The sequence below is a fragment of the Danio rerio genome, chromosome 17, assembly GCF_049306965.1.
Source record: "Danio rerio strain Tuebingen ecotype United States chromosome 17, GRCz12tu, whole genome shotgun sequence".
Classification (NCBI taxonomy): domain Eukaryota; kingdom Metazoa; phylum Chordata; class Actinopteri; order Cypriniformes; family Danionidae; genus Danio; species Danio rerio.
The window spans coordinates 3,160,797-3,184,000 of NC_133192.1; the positions used below are offsets into that span (position 1 = coordinate 3,160,797).

The 23,204-nt window shown below is 38.8% G+C and overlaps 1 protein-coding gene across 1 annotated transcript in view; it reads left to right on the forward strand.

Moving 5' to 3' along the window:
* Positions 1 to 14,880: 14,880 nt before the first annotated feature.
* The window catches only part of pak6 (p21 (RAC1) activated kinase 6), a 106,765-nt gene continuing 98,441 nt past the window's right edge, over positions 14,881 to 23,204 (forward strand). Inside the window, exon 1 of the mRNA XM_003200290.7 lies at positions 14,881 to 15,232. The gene's annotated coding sequence lies outside the window, so the exon portion shown is untranslated. The remainder of the gene's footprint in view (positions 15,233 to 23,204) is intronic.

Genomic DNA, 23,204 nt, shown 5'->3' on the forward strand with positions numbered 1-23,204 from the left:
CTGCTCTTTTACTTTGCATGTGCACACTATCAGCAGAGGAAGATGATAAAGCTTATTTGCATATAATTAAACTGGTTTAAAAGCTTGCTGGAAATATGGAGATCAGAAATAAGCTTAATCTTCTGACTCTCCAATAGCCACATCCTTCCAAACTTAGTTTGATGCAAATCAAAAAGGAGAGGTGGGGCTAAAAAAAAAACAAAGCTCCGCCCCTACTCAATATTCAGTTTCTGTCTGAAGTAGATCATCAAACTGAAAAAAAACCAATGTGTTCCAAACATGATATCTCGCCCTACGAAGGGCACTTCAGAGTGAAAACAAAAATGAATGCCATATTGAAGTGTCGTTACCAAGCTGCAACATCCCGCTGTCCTTCGTGAAGCAAGTATGGAAAAACTGAAACTGCAATTCATCCACTCACATTTGAGGGCTGGCTCTAGGAACTCCAGATGTTCACTGACTGCAATGCTAAACTGGCCAATTTTACAGCTGATAAAACATGTTTACAGCCTGCTACAAAAGAGGGTTTTGGTGCATATAGCTAATTTTACCCTTCATGATAACTGTGAGGGGGTGAATAGTTTTATAACTCATCTGTTTTGTTTATATTAAGTTTGCATAATTAAGGGCAAGGCCACTTGAGTGACAGCTAGGTCTAGCTGGTCGCCGTCATGTCATTCCGGCTGATTAGCTGCTGAACTAGGCATATACGTCATATTTTTGTGTTGTTTTATGTGGTGTTACAGTAGTGCCTTTTGGAATTATTTCCTACAATTACCAGATGATCTGGCATGCTATCTTTGTTACCACTATCTTTGTTGTCTATGGTGCAATGAAACAAGATGTGCAGCACCTGAAACTGTGGATACTGGAAGCCTGTGCTGTCATTTCTCATGTTGCTATCAGTGCGTGAAGAGTGGGAGAAGAGGGTTGCATTGACAGTCCAACACAATGGGCAGCACATTAAACACATTTTATAAGTGGTCAGAAACTTGTAAATAACTCATGAAAGAATAAAGTTACATTAAAACCAAGCACACCATTGTTTTTCTTGTGAAATTCCCAATAAGTTTGATGTGTCACATGACCCTCTTCCTATTGAAAAAAAACAAAAGTTGGATCCAAGATGGCCGACTTCAAAATGGCCACCATGGTCACCACCCATCTTGAAAAGTTTGCCCCCTCACATATACTCATGTGCCACAAACAGGATGCTAACATCACCAACCATTCCCATTTTATTAAGGTGTATCCATATAAATGAACCACCCTGTACATTGTAAAAGCGCTATACAAATAAAGAAGAATTGAATTGAGCAATTATGAATACATGCAAACATACTAGGGATGGGAAGATTAACCGATATGTATCGATACGCGGTCATGCGCGTGCACGATGCGAGTGCATCGGTAGAGCAGCAGAGGATGAATGAAATTTTGGAAGCAAATCGAGATGCATCGGTTTTTGCGAGATGCATCGATTTTTCCGAGATACAGCTTATATTTTTAATATAGAATGTATTTTTTATTTATTAACAAGTGTTGTCAACCTGTTTTTGGCGCATAATTTAATCGACCTACATAAAGTAAGCCTTAGCAACGGATTTGCGGATGTGTACACTACAACTCAGTGTATCAGGTGTGCGGAAGAAGCTAGTGGAGCGGCCTTTAGAAAGTGCGAGAAGCAAAACAAACATTTTATTCCCCACTGAGTTTTAAATCTAAAGTATGGCAAGCAACATTATGGATTTAAGAATGGACGACATGACAGGACAGATGCAATTTGCAAAATGTGCCGCGCATCTGTAAAATACGCGGGCAGTACGACTAATCTGAAATCTCACTTGAAGCGGCGCCACGGTGTTGTTGTGAAAGCATCTTCCAGTGTTTCTGCATCCCCGGCTTTCGCACTGCTTTAACCAGCTCCAAAAGTGGTGAGAAAAGCATTGCAAGTTTTTTCTCCATGCGCAACAGTTCTGCTCGCTCTACGCCAATAACGAATGTTATTGCATTGTTCATCTGCAAAGATATTCAGCCTAGTGTCACGGAGAACGAAGGTTTTAAACACCTCCTCCTGTTAATTTTTATTTAATTATAATAATAATAATATTAATAATAATAATAATAAAAATAATTGGGTGTCACGGTGACACAGTGGGTAGTTTGACCACCTCACAGCAAGAAGATTGCTGGTTTGTTATATTTTTATTAGCCTGTTGTTTACAGTGACAGTGATGTTTCAAAGCAGCATAACACTGCTAGTTCACAACCTTAAGTTTTGAATATTCAGTGGCAAAATATCTTTGTAAAACTTGTTTTCATAGTTGAAAAGTTAAATCACAATTCTTGTTGTGCAATGCTCAACCTTTATGTTGAAAGAGTGCAAATATATACATATTTTTTTTATATATATTGCACTTATACATTCTGTTTATCTTGAAAATACTTAAATAATATGTGCTATATGTTCTAAAATGGCCCGCTACTGTAAACTGACACTCTGGCTCTGAGAGAAAAGCCAGTTTGTAAAAAAAAGTCTTGGTTTTACTTGGTTTATAAATAATCAAACTCATTCAATGGCACAGCATCCTCTTTCACATCATCTCATAAACTTGATCTAATTAGTTAGTGCTAAAATATCGCATCGTATCGTGATATGGGTGTGAATCGTATCGTGTTGCATCGCAATATGTCATAAATGTATCGCTAATATATCGGATCTTATTCTTTGTATCGAGATGCGTATCGGATCGGCATTATAGCTTAGATGCCCAACCCTAAAACATACATACACAGGCTAAATACAAACATTAATAAACAAGGCGGAGTCTGCACAATATTCATCGTTACACACGTGTTTGTGGACATTAAGTAATGCGCAAAAAAGTGCGACGAAGCCACACCTCTATGACCGTCTTGTTAAGAAACGTGTCTAATGAAGCTTTTTTAACCCCTACATGTATGTAATGCAGGCGAGGCAGTGGCGCAGTAGGTAGTGCTGTTGCCTCACAGCAAGAAGGTCGCTGGTTCGAATCTCGGCTCAGTTGGCGTTTCTGTGTGGAGTTTGCATGTTCTCCCTGCCTTCGCGTGGGTTTCCTCCGGGTACTCCGGTTCCCCCACAGTCCAAAGACATACGGTACAGGTTAATTGGATAGGCTAAATTGTAGTGTATGAGTGAATGTGTGTGTGGATGTTTCCCAGAGATGGGTTGCGGCTGGGAGGGCATCCGCTGCGTAAACTTGCTGGATGAGTTCATTCCGCTGTGGCGACCCCAGAATATCTGCAGCAAATTATGGTTTTAAATTTTAAATATGCAGCTGACATCTAGTGGTTGAACTATGTATTGCAATTCAAATTCTGAAGTGACACGGGGGCTCAGTGGTTTGCACAGTGGCCTCACAGCAAATGGGTCACTGGTTCGAGTGGGTCAGATGGCCTCAAAGCAAGAAGGTCGCTAGTTTGTGTCCCAGCTGGGTTAGTTGGCGTTTCTGTATGGAGTTTGCATGTTCTCCCCGTGTTGGAGTGGGTTTCCTACGAGTACTCTGGTTTCCCTCACAGTCCAAACACATCATTTACGTTGGACAAACTAAATTGGCTGTAGTGTATGAGTGTGTGTGTGTGTGTGTGTGTCTGAATGAGTATATATGGGTGTTTCCCCATATGGGTGGTAAAACATTTTCTGGAATAGTTGACGGTTCATTCTGTTGTGGCGACCCCTGATAAATAAAGTGACTAAAGCCTAGTTCACACTCCAGGATTTTAAACATCAGCAGATCGCTGTGCCGTTCACACTACATGACCTGACTTTGTGTCTTTTAATCTCTGTGGTGTTCACACTACGCAACACTCTGTGAATGATCCACAACTATATGATCACACACTACATGATCTGACAACAACTCATTCCCCAACAGCTCATTCAAGCTACCAAACCACAGCCAATGAAATTTTGAGGGAGGAGTCCTCAGACAAAGCTGAACACTATTGGCTGCTTGTGTGCTGATGACATCACTGACAGCGTTTTAAGCTTTGGAGAAAGCATTTAAAAACATCGTCAAATCAGCTGATTTATCAGCGGATTAATCACTCATCTGCAAGGTTCGATAGGATAGATACACAGAGAGTTTTTAATTTTTGTAATTTTATAACTCTTTGAAATAAAACTAACAAATAACACCCTGCCGTTTTCCAACTATCAGTGTATTTCTTTCTGACATTGTTATTTTTTTATTACAAAACAGTAAAGAACTGAGCATTTCTGCCTTAAATTACCATATTGGTTAAAATGACTGCATGCATGTCTGATACTTTTCGCTGTGACTTTAAATATGTGTGCATTTTCTTGCCTGGCAACTTCCTGCTAACATAAATAAAACTTTCTGATGGCAAAAACATCAATTTACTTCAGATATCTTTAAAAACAGCAGATTCTGTGCTTTTAAATAGCTCCTGTTTGAAAGTGGAAATGAAAGCCAAGACCTTTAAGTGTTTTAGTATCTTAACTACATATTCATAGGCTGTATTACCAAAACAATATTATATTTTTAGGGTAATGGTGTCATTAAATATGATGCCAGACATTCAAAGCTTAATTTTAATATCTCAATAATAGCTTTGAATGTAAATATGTTGTGACAATATGGCGTTTTATATGAGAACGGTCAGAATGAGCAGTATGGTAATTCTAATAGTTACAGAATTCTAGTTCCACTGTTAATATAGCCTACTCTCATGTCTGTGTTAGCACAGAATAAAGCGAGTGCACCGATGCCCATTCTGACCAATCACAGATGTTTCTGCTGAGCTCCTGAACACACAGGCACGCGGCTCATGCTGATCTGCTCTCTCATTGGCTGCAGCTCGTCACTACATCTGACCACACGTGGGGTTGAGTCGGCCGACTGCTCTGGAATATTTAGGATGCTGAATGTTGGATTTCCGTCTGCGAGGTGTCGGCGACGCGTCAGCGAGCCTCAATGATGCGTTGTTCAGTAGTTCACACATAAAGAGCGGCGAGCGCCGAGAACCCGCAGATTTCTTCCCGATCACAGCCCGATCTGTCGGCGAGCTCGTTAACTTCCAAATCGGGCTCAAATCAGGCTTAAAATCCTTTAGTGTGAACTAGGCATAAGCCGAAGGAAAATGAATGAACGTGAAATGTGTTTTATTTAATGATTAAAAACCACTGTGTGGATTTTTGAAATATAACTGGTTAAAGTCCACGTGCGACCGTTTTTTCGGCATATTGTGACGCAGTTTCTAGAAAAACGAAATATTAAATGAGAAAACAGTGGGCGTGGCTTGTTTTTTCCACTGTGAGCTGATTGGATGTAGTAAAGTAGGCGTTTTATTCAGAGAGATGGGGAAAATGGTTTGAGGAGAGTTATTACAACCGAACAGACTCCTCCTCCTCACCATTTCTGTTTGTTTTCAAAACACAGCTGGAGGGGCGTGGTTAAGTGTGTCAATCACGCCCACTACCTCAAAATCAGGTAATCTGAGAATTTAACTGAAAACAAACAGGATACAATTTAAAAACTTTTACTTTGAAATTTTGGCTTCCGCCAGTAATACGTCATGAGGTCGTTGGTTCATACGTTTCAGTCAGATTGCAGTTACGGATGTTGGAAGCAACACAGTTTTTTTGACCAAGCTATATCGAGTCTATTGTACCTTTGTATTTTTGTTTGCATTTCTTCAGTAAATCTTTTTAAAAGAAGATTCGGTTTTACTCGCAATTTTTTCATATACTGGTTGTTGTAATAGAAGCTGCAAAAGGTAGATCAAGATATGCACGAAAGGTGTGCCACTACACCCAGTACTGGGTTGCAGCTAGAAGAGCGTCCACTGTGTAAAACCAAGTGTGCCGCAAGCCTGCGTTTGAGTGAAGGTCTCGGCCGTTAGATCGCCCCCTGGGGGCTGGCTGCAGTACAAGTCATAAAGCCCGCCTCCTCCGTGTTAATGAAGGAGACTTGAGCCCAAATAAAAAAATTAATTACACTTGCAATAAAATGTCCCGAAAGATGGTTCTGGTGGATTAAGGCACTGGTTATTGTGCTGAAATAGGTGCAGATCTTCATTTTTGTAAACAGTTTGTTTTTAGCAGTAATTTAATGCTGGGCGTGTCATCGTGATTGACAGCTGTGATTGACAGTTTCTCAAAGCAGCGCGTCTGAGCTTCGGCAGGAGACTGAAGTGTTATTATTTGATTTCTGTGTTATTTTACCATGACAAAATGAGTTCAGCAGTAAACTATAGTTTCTGACATGCATGATCCTGGTGGAACACTGTTTATTCGCTAAGGTCAGGGCTTTTTTCGGGCTTTATTAGTTTGCTGATACACGCCTAGCCACCCAGATAGCACCCAGTTCCGGCTAGATTCTCGCCTGCCGGAGACTTACCCCTCAGAACTCAGACTGACTAAGTTACCTCTGCTGGACCTACTCCGGATGCCTGGACTCACTGCCTGATTCCAGCCCGAGTCAATCGAGCCAGATGCAGCGGCCGAGCGAGCCGGCGCTGCCGCATGCGAGCCGGAATCAGCCCGCGACGCCGCGAGTGGATTATGGGCTGCGGCCCGGATCTGGCGTGATTGAATATATAAAACCCGTCATATTTGTTAACGTTATTACATCCATTTGTGTTGATATGACAGCAAACGCATGCTGAGCAGTTTGGGGGGCGTGGTTGATTTTACGTAAAGCGTTTGGTTGGAAGCTCGACTCCGCTCATTTTCGCGGCTCCTCCTCTGGCTCCATCAGACAAACCTTCTGCGCATGTCAAGGCTCCAATTTCAGCAGTCTTTTGCGACAGTTTGTGCCCGTCAAGCAGGCGTTTTGCCCTCAAGGCGTTCAATGGGAAAAGGGGCTGTCGCGTCGTCCATATTTTTTACAGTCATTGTGTAAAACATATCCTGGAATAGTTGGTAGAGGTCACAAATGTGACTAGAGGTCACATTTTCAGCTGCATCCGCATACATTGAGAGCCTTCATAACTGAAATAAAATACGTCAGGGCAACACAGGGTGCTGAAATATAACTGATTAAAGTCCACGTGAACCAGAGGCTGCGACCGTTTTTTCGGCATATTGTGACGCAGTTTCTAGAAAAACGAAATATTAAATGAGAAAACAGTGGGCGTGGCTTGTTATTTTCCACTGTGAGCTGATTGGATGTAGTAAAGTAGGCGTTTTATTCAGAGAGATGGGGAAAATGGTTTGAGGAGAGTTATTACAACCTAACAGACTCCTCCTCCTCACCATTTCTGTTTGTTGTCAAAACTTAAACACAGCTGGAGGGGCGTGGTTAAGTGTGTCAATCACGCCCACTACCTCAAAATCAGGTAATCTGAGAATTTAACTGAAAACAAACAGGAAGTGCATTCATTCAAGCTTAGATTACAAAGGCTTTCTTAATGGCATGCACCGATGAATTGTTCACCACAAAATTAGCAATGTGAGCTAACAACATCTATACGGTTAGTTTTGAGTTCATGTGTACTTTAACCAGTTCAACTCTGCTGCTATTTTGGCCTTTCCGCCTGGATTTTGCCTACCAACATTTAAAAGCTTCCCAAATCCACATGCAGGGGTGTAAATGCAAAAATGTGGTATCACTGAAATGAAAACCCTTTGAATTTTCATAAAACACTATTGAAAGTGTTTAAAACATCTGTATATGTTGTCTGTGTTGTAATAAACACCTAAAAAACAAGGCGCTTTTTGTTTTGTTTTTTATAAACTCAAATTTGAAAGTGTCTCTTTTAGGTTGTGTGTGGTCTAGCGTGCTGTAATTAATGTTGGTGGTTCCTGCACATGTCTGTAATCATAGGAAAAATGAAAAATGTCTCCACCATAATCTATGCAGAAGTTATTGTAATCCAACTGATGAGAGGTGCTGTACAAGCCACAGGGAGCGATCATTGTTTTCATATTTCACTATTCTTTTGTTTGATCAAACATAATTCACTGTGTTTGGAGCACGTCAGACATATAAAAGGATTACTTATGCACATCACCTCAAAAACAGAGGAGAATGGCCCTGAAGCACACAGCATAAGGTAAGAGATGACAGCTGTCTGTGCTATCTGGGGCTGCTTATTGATCATGAATGTATTGTTTTCACTTCTGCGCCATGGAAACACAGCGATTCATTCTGCAACTGTTTGATATGTGAATATAATTCAGTAAAAAGAATGCTAGAACCGTATGAGCACCGGCAAGAGCTTTCATTTGAGCTATAACTTGTACATGTGTCATATATGAACCATATGAAAATGAACCAATGTTCAATACCCAGCTCGGGTATCCAAAATACTGTGTATTTAAGTGTAAATAACTTTTGCACCGTAGAATAAACACCAAAGTGATGCATATGTGCACAAAATATAGATTCTACACTTTCAAACTAAACCACTTACGGGGGTCTGGTGCAATGCTAGCCCTTTAAATCTTAAAGCGAAAGTCGATAGTTTAACTGATTAAACTGACAGTGGGCGGAGTTACAGAGATCAAAGCAAAGACAGACATTCCAAACAAGGAAGGCACATTCTAAAAGCAGAATAACTGACTTTAGCTGTTTTACTGATAAACTAATTTGTTAACATAGCATGTTTCTGTAATATCTGCAAAAGAGTCAAAAACTTATGACACCACCTTTAAACTGCAACCCATAAGCTCAATGAATGTAAATAAATGATTTAGTGCTTGCAAGTGTTTGATACATGCAAATGCATGTCTCTATTTTGCAGATCTACTGTTTCAGTGAAGGATTGTTCAGCTCTATTAATATGCTAAAGTCAGAGGACAAAAGCTGATTGGGTCACATTGTTTGAGATGGACTTTAATTGCTCTGCGTAACAAAAAGGACAAAAGCAGCAGAGCAAATCACACACTCGCACACAGACACACACAGACACAATGAACTCTCAGGCCACAGCAGTGTGTTTATTACTCTCTAAAATATGCTAAATAATATATCTAAAATTTAAATGACACTTTAAGCCCAAAACTTAGGGCTAAAACAGCCCAGCAATTTTAGTGTTTCTTCAATTCTACAACTGATCACATGCACTGATAATTTTTCAATGATTGTATTTTTCCTTATTGATGAACATTTAACATCATGAAAAAAAATTTTTTCCTGGGATTTAAGCTCATTTTAGGGTCACCGTTTTATGCTAATGAGATGTAAATATGACTGAAATATTTTTCTTTATTTAAATTATTATTTAAAGCTACTGATTATTATTTTTTGTCTGTGAAATGGGTTTCATAATTAGGCTTTCTGATTAACTTACGTTTCTGAATTCATTCATTCATTTTCCTTCAACTTAGTATCTTATATATCAGGGGTCGCCACAGCGGAATGAACTGCCAACTATTCCAGCATATGTTTCCAACCCATTACTAGAAAACACCTATACACTCTCTTTCACACACATACACTACGGACAATTTAGTTCAATTCACCTGTACCGCATGTGTTTGGACTGTGGGGGAAATCGAAGCACCCGGAGGAAACCCACGCGAACACGAGGAGAACATGCAAACTCCACACAGAAACACAGACTGCCCCGGCCAGTACTCAAACCAGCGACCTTCTTGCTGTGAGGCGGCAGTGCTAACCACTGAACCACAGTGTTGCTCAAGTTTCTGAATTAAAATTAATAGTAGTGTTATTGTTTGGTAGGTCTAACAATCTGGAAGTAATGCAAAATAATCTAATTAAAATAGTATATAAATTTTATTCAGTAAAATCTATGGCAAAGTTACTATTATTTATTTTTTTATTTACTGAAAAACTAATTATAAAAAGTGGTGAAGCATTTTAATAGTTGGACATGTATTTTACTATCCACAAAATCAATCCAAAATAGTTTTTTTTTTTTTTTTTAACAGAGGTTTGTATATATATATATATTCATACAACAGTTCTGTCTGGTTTTCAAATCTGATTGGCTGATAGCCGTGCGATATTATGCAATATCAGAACTCCTACAGCCTCTTCACCCTTTGTGTATTACTCCGCCCACATACAGCCAGCAAAAAGCAGACACTACAGATCTAAAGTTTAAAAGATGCACGCTCAACTGTTTAACTGTCAGCGTATGATTTGAATCCGGAAGAAAGTAGTTCCTCATACAAAAGGGTTTTTGAGACTCTTCATGTTTTATTTTGTTTTTATATACACAATTATGCCGTCAAACTGTTGTAAAAACGCAATATCACACGAGTAGCAGTGTGATATGGCTATATATCGGCACTGGTGGGGGCACTAAGGCATTCGGCCTGCGGCCTCGTGCCAACACACGCCTCCCACCAGTGCTGATATACAGCCATATCGCACTGCTACTCGTGTGATATTGCTTTTATATATATACATATATATATGATAGCTGATGAGACTCTCCAAGTTTAATTTTGTTTTTATATACACAATTATGCCGTCAAACTGTTGTATAGATGCAATATCACACTCGTAGCAGTGCGATATGGCTGTATATCGGCACTGGTAGGGGCACTAAGGCACTCGGCCTGTACAGCCTGATCTGACCCAACAAAATGACCCACATTATTGGTAAATTTAGAATAATTCAGTCATGATGAATCAGATTAAATAAGTTTAATATGTTTGAATTGTTAGATTTTTGTTTATCTTATTAATACCAGCCTAAATCATCTCATTAATTATTAATAAGCTGTCAAATTTTTGAGCGTTTCACATTTGGTTAATGAATTCATGACTAGTTTATTGTTAAAATATTTGTTTTAAATTAAAACTAATTAAATAAATACAATTACATTTTCACCTACCTGATCTGACCCAACAAAATGACCCACATTATTGGTAAATGTAGGATAATTCAGTCTTAATGACTCATATTATAAGAAATTTCCGAGTTTGAGATTTCTGAATATCTGATCTGAGATCATTTAGAGACATTTGTGTTTCAATCATTTCATTATTTATAAGCTAGTTGGCACATTTCAGATTAGATTATTGAATACAAAACTAGTGTATAATTTGTAATTAATAACTAACCTAAAACTTAAAAATAAATCAAAACATTTGTGTTATATTGCATCATCGCCAGCACTTACATCTCATTAATTATTCATGAGCTGTTGATTTTTGAGCATTTCACATTAGTTTAATGATCTGACCCAACATGTGACAATGACATACATTATTAGTAAATTTAGGAAAATTCAGTCTTAATGTATCTTATTAAATAAGATTAATGAGTTTGAGATATCTGAATATCTGATCTGAGATCATTTAGAGAGATTTGCGTTTCAGTCATCTCATTAATTATTCATGAGCTAGTCACGTTTCCAATTAGATTATTCAATACAAATTAGTGTATAATTGTAAATATTCACAAACGTTAAATAAATAAATGTAAACAAAACCTGCCATTTCTTTAAAAAAATAATAGGTGTACCTGATCTGACCCAACAAAATGACGTAAATTACTGCTAAATATAGGATAATTCAGTCATAATGAATCACATATTAATCTGATTATTTAGGTTGTGTAGATATTCCTGTTTTACCTTTTAAATACCATAAAAATAAATACAAATAGATAACAGAATTAAATGTACAGCTACCTGATCTGACCCAACAAAATGACCCACATTATTGGTAAATTTAAAATAATTCAGTCATGATGAATCAGATTAAATTAATTTAATATGTTCGAAGTATCTGATTATTTAGATTTTCGTTTTACCTTATTAATACCAGCCTAAACCATCTCATTAATTATTCATGAGCTGTCCGATTTTTGAGCATTCCACATTTGGTTAATGAATTCACGACTAGTTTATTGTTAAAATATTTGTTTTAAATTAAAAAATAATTAAATAAATACAATTACATTTTCACCTACCTGATCTGACCTAACAAAATGACCCACATTATTGGTAAATAATAAATAATAAATATTATAGATAATAAAGATAATAAAAAATAAGAAATATTATAGATAATTAGTCTTAATGACTCATATTATAAGAGATTTCTGAGTTTGAGATTTCTGAATATCTGATCTGAGATCATTTAGAGACATTTGTGTTTCAATCATTTCATTATTCATGAGCTTGTTGGCACATTTCAGATTAGATTATTGAAAACAAAACTAGTGCTTATTTTGTAAATAATAACTAACTTAAAACTTAAAAATAAATCAAAACGTGTGTTATATTGCATCATCGCCAGCACTATCATCTCATTAATTATTCATGAGCTGGTTGGCACATTTCAGATTAGATTATTGAATACAAAACTAGTGCTTATTTTGTAAATAATAACTAACTTAAAACTTAAAAATAAATCAAAACGTGTGTTATATTGCATCATGACCAGCACTTACATCTCATTAATTATTCATGAGCTGGTTGGCTTATGAGGGCACGTTTCAGATTAGATTATTGAATACAAAATTAGTGTACAATTTGTAAATATAAACTTAAAGTAAATAAATGTAAATAAAACCTGCCATTTCGTAAAAATAATTAAATAAATAATACCTGTAAACCTACCTGATCTGAACAAACCAAATGATGTAAATTACTGCTAGGATAATTCAGTCATAATGAATCACTTATTATTCTGATTAGATCGTTTAGATATTCCTGTTTTACCTTTTAAATACCAGCCTACATCATCACATTAAATATTCATGAGGTTCCCAATCTGAGCATTTCACATTAGTTTAATGAATTCATGACTAATGTTTTATTTGTAGATAATTCTAAACTGTATAGTGTGAAATATGCAATTAAAATAGTTAAATAAATACAAATACAATTAAATGTACAGCTACCTGATCTGACCCAACAAAACGACCCACATTATTGGTAAATGTAGGATAATTTAGTCATAATGAATCTTATATTAAATATGTTTCATAAGTTTGAAATTATTTGATTATTTAGATAATTTAGACACTTGTGTTTTACCTTATTAATACCTGCTTAAATCATCTCATTAATTATTCATGAGCTCTCCGATTTTGAGCATTTCACATTTGGTTAATGAATTCATGACTAGAGTATTGTTTGTAAATAGTTCTAAAACTTTATAATGTGAAATCTGCAATTAAAATAATTAAATAAATACAAATATAATTAAATGGTCATCTACCTGATCTAACTCAACAAAATGACTAAATTACTGCTAAATGTAGGATAATTCAGTCATAATAAATTATATATAAATATAAATATTTAGATCTTTTACATATTCATGTTTTACCTTTTAAATCCCAGCCTACACCATCTCATTAATTATTCATAAGGTGCCCAATTTATACATTCTGCATAAATTAATTCTAAACTTTATAATGTGAAATCTGCAATTAAACTAGTTAAATAAATACAAATAAAATTAAATGTACAGCTACCTGAACTGACCCAACAAAATGACCCTCTTTGTTCTTAAGATGTAGGATAATTTAGTCATGAATCGCGTAAAAAGTAAGTTAAATACGTTTGAAGTATCTGATTATTTAGATTATTAAACATCTGTGTTTTACCTTAATAATACCAGCCTAAATCATCTTATTAATTATTCATGAGCTGTCTTGTTTTTGAGCATTTCACAATTGTTTAATAAATGCATGTCTAGTGTATTGTTAAAATTATTATTTTAAATGAAAAAAATATTGAAATAAAAACAAATACGATTAAATTGTCACCTACTTGATCTGACTCAACAAAATTACCTGCATTATTAGTAAATTTAGGATAATTCAGTCATAATGAATCCTAATAAATGAGATTTATGAATTTGAGATATCTGAATATCTGATCTGAGATCATTTAGAGTCATTAGTGCTTTAGACACCTCATTAATTATTCATGAGCTGGTAGGTTTATGAGTGCAGGTTTCAGATTATTTTAGTTATAATAGTCATAAAGTGTAAACAAATCAAACAGTATTATTTAATAATATATAATATTAAATTAATAATATTTGAATATCTAAACATAAATCTGAATTTGAGTTTCATTGCAGGGCTGCAACCCTCATCATCTCATTAATTATTCATGAGCTGGTAGGTTTATGAGTACAAGTTTCAGATTAGTTTATTTAGTAATAATAGTTATAATTTGTAAATAAATCAAACGGTATTTTTAAAATAATATTCAATATTGTATTAATAATATTTGAATATCTAAACATAAATTTGAATTTGAGTTTCATTGCAGGGCTGCAACCCTCATCATCTCATTAAATATTCATGAGCTGGCGGTTTATGAGTACAGGCTTTAGATTAGTTAATTTAATTTAAGTCATCATACCTAGTGTATTATTTGCGTATAAATAAAAACATTCTAACGTTAATAATATGCTTTTGCTGGTAATGTAAGATAATTCAGACATAATCAACTTTGAATATTTGAAATTAATTTTTATTTAAGTTTTATTGCAGGGCTGTCCTCATCTTCTCATTAATTATTCATGAGCCGGTCAGTTATTGAGATTAGTTTATAGAATTCATCACAACTAGTGTCTTATTTGTAATGACTCAAACTTTATAACATTAATAATATGCAAATAAGTAAACAACAGCACTTAATCAACCCCATCACAATGACCTAAACTGCTGGTAAAACCTAATGTAAGATAATTCAGTTCAAATAAGTGTGTATCTAATTATCCAGTTTTAGACATTTGCACGGTATCATCCCCGGGCTGTCCTGACCCTCATCATCTCATTAATTATTCATGAGCTGACCTGTTTATCAGCGCGCGTCTCAAATCACCCGCTCACCGCGTACACAAAGGGGGCGTGGCTCGTCTCCTAGGTGATGCTGTGTCACACACACACATAGTATGCACACACCACTCACACACATTTACAGTACACGCACTCCGCAAAGACAACCCACAGGAGCGCGCGCGCGTGCGTGCCTGCGAGAGACACAGAAACGGAGAGAAGCAGAGGAGGAATATCTAGCAGACCTCCCATCATCTATATGTGGATTATACCGTCATCATCATCATCATTATTAAAATCAGCATGGCTCCTCCATCACGGCACCGGTAGCAGGATCAGATGCTCCTGCAGTGGGAGGCTGACCGAGCGAGCGCGCGCACGCGGCTGAGTGTGTGTATGCGTGTGTATGCATGCGTGTATATGTGTGTGTGTCCTCTCACACAGCCACAAAGCCTCTTCCCAACAGAAGAGGCTGCTAAATTCATCCTGACACAACGGCGAGGTAAGAAATGCGTTTTTTTTCTTGCTATGTTTACGCGAGCCGCGGGCACGCGCTTATATGGTGATGCTGAGCTGCTTTATTGTGTACATCGCCGGATAAAAACACAGACAGACAGCCAGACAGACAGACAGATCGCGCACAAGCACAAAGCAATGAGAAGCCGAAGAGAAGGTGAAGCTGTGATGTGGAAATGCTTTTACCTCAGCTCCTCCTCCATCCACATTTGCATGCATTAAGATCACAGTGATATACTTGAGGAGCATCAGTGTAAACCGGGCAGAAATGGTAGGAACAAACAAAATGGAAGTTTTACAGGATTGCAGGGTGCATTTTGAGTATACATGCCTTTAATTTGGCTTAAACTGGAATTGATATGCACTCAAATAAATTATGTTCGATGTTTGTTCAAACTACTCAGGTAATATATTGGGTAAAGTTGGTTTTACATTCGCATATTCAGACTTTCTCCTTAATATAATTTCAGAAAAGTATTCTAAATAGGGAAATCATATTAGCAGCCGATGACTATCAGAGTACAACACTGTTCTGAGTCAATTAAAGGTGCAGAAGGTGCTTGCTGAACATGTTTAGTAGTGAAAGTCTCTTCACATTTCAATAGTAATGATTGTAAATGTAAATGTAATGTGTATTTATATAGCGCATTTATTGTGTATGGCCATACACCCAAAGCGCTTCACAATCATGAGGGGGGGGTCTCTCCACACCACCACCAGTGTGCAGCATCCACTTGGATGATGTGATGGCTGCCACAAGACAACGGCGCTCACCACACACCAGCTATTGGTGGAGTGGAGAGACAGTGATCGAGCCAATTAGGTGGAAGAGGATGATTGGGAGGCCATGATCGTAAGGGCTGGTTGGGGGACTTTGGCCAGGACACCGGGGTTACACCCCTGCTCTTTCACGAGAAGTGCCATGGGATTTTTAATGACCACAGAGAGTCGGGACCTCGGTTTAACATCTCATCCGAAAGACGGCGCCCACTGACAGTGTGGTGTCCCCTTCACTATACTGGGGCATTAGGACTCACGCAGACCACAGGTTGAGCGCCCCCTGCTGGCCTCACTAACACCACTTCCAACAGCAACCTAGGGCCCTATCATACACCCGGCGCAGTGTGGCGCAAGGCGTGGCGCAATAGTCTTTTGGTAGTTTCAGCTTGGCGCAAGAGTGGTTTTGAGGCGTTGCGCTTCGCTGTTTAAATAGCAAATGCATTGGCGCTCATTTGTGCGCCCATAGGTGTTCTGGTGTAAGAAGGAAGGCGTTCTGAGGTGAACCGCTGGCGCGTTGCTATTTTGAGAAACTATAATAGATTTTTCATTAGACCAAAACAAACCCGGTCTAAACTCCAGCGCAGAGTTGCACCTCGCTTACACACTGCTTAATACACACAAGAGAGCAATAGGCAAATATCTTTACATATGAAAAAAGTTTAATATTAAGGATATATATAGGATATAATAAGAATAGATATAGGATATAAATATAAAGCATTAAAATATTACAAAACATATTATTTTCTAGCCTACATAAATATGAAAAATCACTGCTTTTATGTCTTCTTCATCTCGGGAGGCTTTTTCAGTTCATTCATAACAATTTGCTTTTGTATAATGTTATTATTATTAGCAGTATTATTTATTATATCCATATTTATATTTGTTTTATTAAAAACAAGCTTAGATTTGTCCACCTGTCAGGTTTTGGACCATATGGGGCACAGCATGTGTTTTAGGATATCACTCAGGTTTTTGAGCACACTTGGTTATTATTATTCATTTATTCGTTTGCTGGAAATTAGAACTGAATTTAGAAATAGTTTTGAAACAAATATTTGCGTTTAACAAACAAAAGTATTTATTTATAGGCTAATTGATGTCTGTGAGTAAAGGTTTCCCTATCCAAGAGCGAAAGTGATCCATTATCTCTCATTCTCACGCAGTAGATGCTCTGTTTAACAGTTTTCTGTTAAAAAACTGTCAACTGTTAACTGTTTGCTTGTGAAATGCTAATTTTTTCCACTTAGACTTACTTTGCGTCCTGTAAATAGCGAATGCGCTCTTGGCGCGACGCAGCTGACTCTTAAAGGGAATGGGAGATGAGACTCTAATTGGTTTATTCTCAAAACACACCTATAACTCATTAAGAAAATAAACTCAACCCTTTTAGACTATGTGCCGCGGCGCAAGGCAGATTTCCCGTCCTTAAATTAGCAAAAATGCATCCTGACACGCCCTGAAAGCATTTGCGCCCTGCGTTTTGCGCTCTGCGCATGGACCGTCAAAATAGAGCCCCTAGTGTTCCCTAGTGGTCTCCCATCCAGGTACTAACCAGGCTCAGCCCTGCTTAGCTTCAGTGACTATCCGGTCTTGATATAAGTAAATGATCGATGTATTTATATGTGTTGTTATATTCTGGGTGAGGCATAAAACTAACAAATTTTCATCCAATTAAATATTGTCAGGCTGATCATAGTTCCCATAATTCTGATAAGTAGCTTAGACTGTCTGTCAACAAATAAAGAGTTCAGATGCAGAACCCTCTAGATCAGTGGTTCTCAAACTGTGGTACGTGTACCACTAGTGGCACGGGGGCTTCCTTCTTGTGGCACGTGGAGGAATCAAATATGTCATATATACATGCTACATATATTTATAAATTTAGCAAAAATTATTTGTATATGATTATGACATATAATAATATTCAATATATGACATATAGCCTATATTTCAGATGTCCAGGCAACATTTTCAGGTGTTGATGAGTTGGCTACTATATGCCAATGCTTTACATTTAAGTACAGCACTTTTCTTTTTACCCTTAGCACATTTTAGTTTAGGGCGAAGCAGTGGCGCAGAAGGTAGTGCTGTCGCCTCACAGCAAGAAGGTCGCTGGTTCGATCCTCGGCTCAGTTGGCGTTTCTGTGTGGAGTTTGCATGTTCTCTCTGCCTTCGCGTGGGTTTCCTCCGGGTGCTCCAGTTTCCCTCACAGTCCAAAGACATGTGGCTCAGGTGAATTGGGTAGGCGAAATTGTCAGCAGTGTATAAGTGTGTGTGGATGTTTCCCAGAGATGGGTTGCAGCTGGAAGGGCATCCGCTGCATAAAAAACTTGCTGGATAAGTTGGCGGTTCATTCTGCTGTGGCGACGCCGGATTAATAAAGGGACTAAGCCAAAAAGAAAATGAATGAATGTATCTCTGGTTCTGGATGGCCACACTCCTCTACTGCATCTTGGTCCCGCATTTATTTTAAAGGAGCGCTACCCTGTACTAAAATGGCGGCTCTATTTACGCATTCCTTCCAATACAACAACAGGGTAGGCGACATCTACTGTAAATATCTATAGAGAAAAGTAACTTTTATGAGCATCTGTAACCGTGTAAAGTGCTGTATTGTCCGGGTTGGTGTTGTATATTACGCTACAAACACCTTGCACTAAACTGCCAGTAGATTTTCTGTTATTTTACACACTTGTTTCTTTATATATTATTTCTTATGCATTAAATTATTATTACAAACAACTAAAATGTCAGTAAAAGCAACTTTGTTAAACTGTAGAGTTGAATTTTCAACAGCAGAAGTGAGAGAGATCAACATCCCAATAATGCAGAGGCGTAGGCCCCCCTGCAGAGATCACTGACGGGGCTCCCTGATGTAGGGGGGGGGGGTGAGAGACAACACGGGGAAGCCTTCACAAACTGAGGAGGGATCACAAACCGAAAGTGGCGAGAGCGTCAAAGTAGCCAGAAGTCGTTCATTTTCAATGAGAACCGGCGGCGAGAAACAGCGCGGCACGTCTTCTTCGCTGTGAGCGTCGAGGAGTTGAAATCAAGTTAACTTTATAGTATGAGCTATGATGTGGTTCGGCGGCAAGCAATCAGAATGAAGTAGTCCACCGCTTGAGAGGTGTTCAGAGAACACAGACCTGTGATCTTTGGTTCCAACCAGGCCCGGATTGGCTAATCGGGAGGACCGGGAGAATTCCCAGTGGGCCGGTCCATATTTTGGCCGTGAGGGCCGGTGTCCCTAGCTCCAGAATCTGTCGCTCTCAGCAGTCACACTTTTTAAAAATTATTTATTTATTTACTTGACCACAGCCTTCTTATTGATTATTTTACCGCAGCTCTGCTCTTTTTATCTATTTTCTTGTAGCCTCGTGAGCAAGATGCAACCTGCAGGTTAATGATGTTATAAGATAAGTCATCATTCAATGTACAGCTGTTGTGGTACTGTGGTTAGCTCGTTAGGTTATGATGCCACCAACCCGGGGTCGGTCCACATCTGAATAACATTTTTTTTTTCATTTTTATTTTCAAGACATATAATACTGTAAGGGCTGTTAAACATTTGAAGTTCTAAAACAGCTGTTTTCTCAAAAAAAAGACGTGATAGTGTCATTAGAAACTGAATTGGCTTGAAAACTCCAGGGCTGAAAAAGAGTCCCACTCCGGCCCTGGTTCCGACCACAGTTGTTCCCAAGAGTTTGAGTATTGCGGTTGCCAGATTTACAATTATTGAAAATCACGACGATCGCCCCTAATCATGCGGCCCCCCCCCCTGCGGTGCATGCCCTGCGGGCCCGTCCGCTACGCCACTGCAATAATGCAATTTACAACCATATAAGCACTTGTCAATGACTAAATATGAATGTAGTGGGTGACGCTGTGGCGCAGTAGGTAGTGCTGTCGCCTCCCAGCAAGAAGGTCTCTGGTTTGGTCCTCAGCTCAGTTGGCTTTTCTGTGTGAAGTTTGCATATTCTCCCTGCGCTAGCGTGGGTTTCCTCCGGGTGCTCTGGTTTCCTCCACAGTCCAAAAGACATGCGGACCAGGTGAATTGGGTAGGCTAAAATTGTCCGTAGTGTGTATGTGTGTGAATGTGTGCGTGGATGTTTCCCAGAGATGGGTTGCAGCTGAAAGGGCATCCGCTGCGTAAAAATGTGCTGGATAAGCGGTTCATTCCGCTGTGGCGACCCCAAATTAATAAAGGGACTAAGCCGATAAGAAAATGAATGACAAAATATGGATGTTTTACAGTGTGGTAAATGACCAAATCTCAACATTAGTGCAAATAATCTATATGCAGTCATGAAATCACATGAAAACATCTCAGCAGCATCATGTGTTTATAAAGAGGAAAACCCAGAGGCTCACTTTGAAATCTTGACCCATTTCATAAACTAGTTGCAGGTCTGTCACTATATGTATGTTTTGCTGTACAACATAATGCATGTATATGCGATATTATTGTCATTTTAAGATTATTTTATTAATGCCACGTATTATATAATGCCAGAATTACTATATAATATCATCGCAATGCAAGTACACTCTTCCAAAGAACACATAATATTGAATTCTTAGGAATATTTCATGTAATTCATGTCATTTGAACAGTTTAATAATCAGGCATTGGAGTCAGAATGTGAAAACACAAATATTAAATAAATAATAATAAATGTTAACAAGCTACAGAGCAATAGAAGCTGTGATATCTGCTAGCAGATCTATTTTCAGCTGTCAGACACCCACATGAAAATATACTATAGTAATTAATAGTAAATACTACTGTGTTTTATTAACCATACTGACACTGACACCTCCAATAGAGATAGAGATTCTGCACAGCTAAAGTGTTGCTAGAATTGGTTTCATGTATGGGCGATGTATGTTGCATCACCAACAATGATTGAGCTCATATCCATGTGCTGTGCAAGAAGTCTATATATTGATTATTGTGACAGGCCTAATTAGTAGCAGCACAAAAATAGGGTTTCTAGTAAAGAAATTTAGACAAACACACGCTAGTTACTCACAGGAAGGCATGAGGAGCTGCTGGATTTCATTAGCCAGCTGATTCAGTCTCTTCTTCTACCCAGGTTTGGGTTAGTTAACTGGGTTATTTCGCCTCCGCTGGTGGATGATGTGTAACTGCAGTCCTTAAATGGCCACGAAACCCCCCTGCCTCAGCAGGGTGTTTTAATGCTGTGTTCACACCAGACACGGAACGTGCGGATAAATCGCGATATTCGCGCGTAAATAGCCGCAGGAACATTTGAGTTTACTCGCTCCATTCGTGCGTCAAATTCACTTCAGAACAGACAGATTCGCGTGATGGGCAGGGCTTCTGTCTGCCCGAAGACTCTAGCTTCATAGCTAAATGGCTAACATGGATTTTATGAAGAAAATAACAGTGTTAATGTGCTTTATGAAGGCTGAAAAACAGCTCGATACGTTTAGGGTCGTGTCTGAGTCCACTACATCCTTTCAGAGGTGCATCCAGCTCTGTGAGCTCATAAACTCCTCCAGAAACTTAACCTGGATGACGGAGGCTTTCAGCGGTGCTTCTGACTGAGCAAAGCCCAGTTTTATGTACTGTTGTCGGTGAAGGCTGGAGGATTTCCCTCGGAACACCAACAACAGGTTTTACATCACAATCACGCCCCCACAAGAGCAAGCTTCTGATTGGTTAATGCGGCGCGAATGTACGCTAAAGTTCAGATTTTCAAACTCGAGAGATTCGCACGAAATGCTTGTTAAGCGCGTCTAACGCGCAAAACGACCAATTCGCCTCGCGCCATTCGCGCAATTTGCTTCATTCGCACGTATCGCGCCGCAGGATGTCTATTCGCGCGTTTGCATTGACTTAACATGTAAATCACTCGCGGTTGACGCGCGTTCTGCGTCTGGTGTGAACGCAGCATTACACCTCTAGTTTGAAAAACGTCAGGAAAGTGGGTGTGTCCAGCTCTGTTTAGGTGGGAGTGGCGAAAGAGAGAAGGTTTTGCATAAAAATGGGAGTTTCCGTTTAAGCACGTGCTGATTTACACAGAGGCAAAACAAACACACAGGAAAAGGACAGTGACTGTGTTTACATGGACATCAGTAATCGAATTATTTGACAAATTCTTTATCTGTCGACTTTAAATGCAGTTTGGCGCTTTCACTTTCATCCAGGAACATTTCCTGCATGCCCCCCGTGACAAACGAGGTGAAGTTTATTTATAAACAAATTTCGAGAGGATCATGTGCTTATGATTGTTCACAGCTGTTCCAACTTTAGCTAATGACTGATTATCCTATCAGACGATCCTTAACTCACTATAAATAACCAGACTTTTCTCATCTCAATATCTTCGTCTTGAAGACCCCCCCCCCACCCAACCCTACTTTCCCTCCTTTCAAATGGCCGTCACGATGGCCAGCGATTAGCTGCTGTTGCCTCACAGCAAGAATGCCCCTGGTTTAATTCCTTTCCAAACCAGACGGTATTTCTGTGCGTAGTTTGCTCGTTCTCCCCGTGGTCGCGTGAGTTTTCCCTGCGTCCTCCGGTTTCCTCCCACAGTTCAAAAACAAGCACTCTAAACAATTAATCCAAATACCTTAGCTAAACTCTGAGTACACCTTTCAGCATCCATATCTGACACTTAGCTGCAACAAGCAAGAGGGGGAGTCATCGAGATCTACCTGAGCTCAAACTCCCCTCTCGCCTTGCAACGGGAGGGAGCCCAGGGCTCGAGGATCTTATAAGCTCAGGGCTCTCTCCCGGGACAGCACGCCAAACTAGCTTTATTATCAATTATCAGCTAAGTGTGAACTCTTGAAATATTGTATGCGAGGGACTGCTGAAAGAGTGTCGTTTTAATGGAATGTTTAATACCGCACGCTGTATGAGAACAAAAAAACATCTGCATTTCTCTGTAACTTAGGGTACTTTCACACCTACACTCTTGTTTCGGAACGTGTCTCGTTTGGCCAGTTAGCGCGGTTCGTTTGGCATATGTGAACAGGGCAATCACGCTCTGTTACGCGCCAAAGTAATCGCTCTGAGATCGCTTGAATGAGGTGGTCTCGGCTCGATTGAAACGAACCCTGGAGCAGTTCGATTGCAGTGAGAAAGCGATCCGATCCGAGCGCGGTTATATCACAGTGTTTTATGGATATGTAATAGGCTT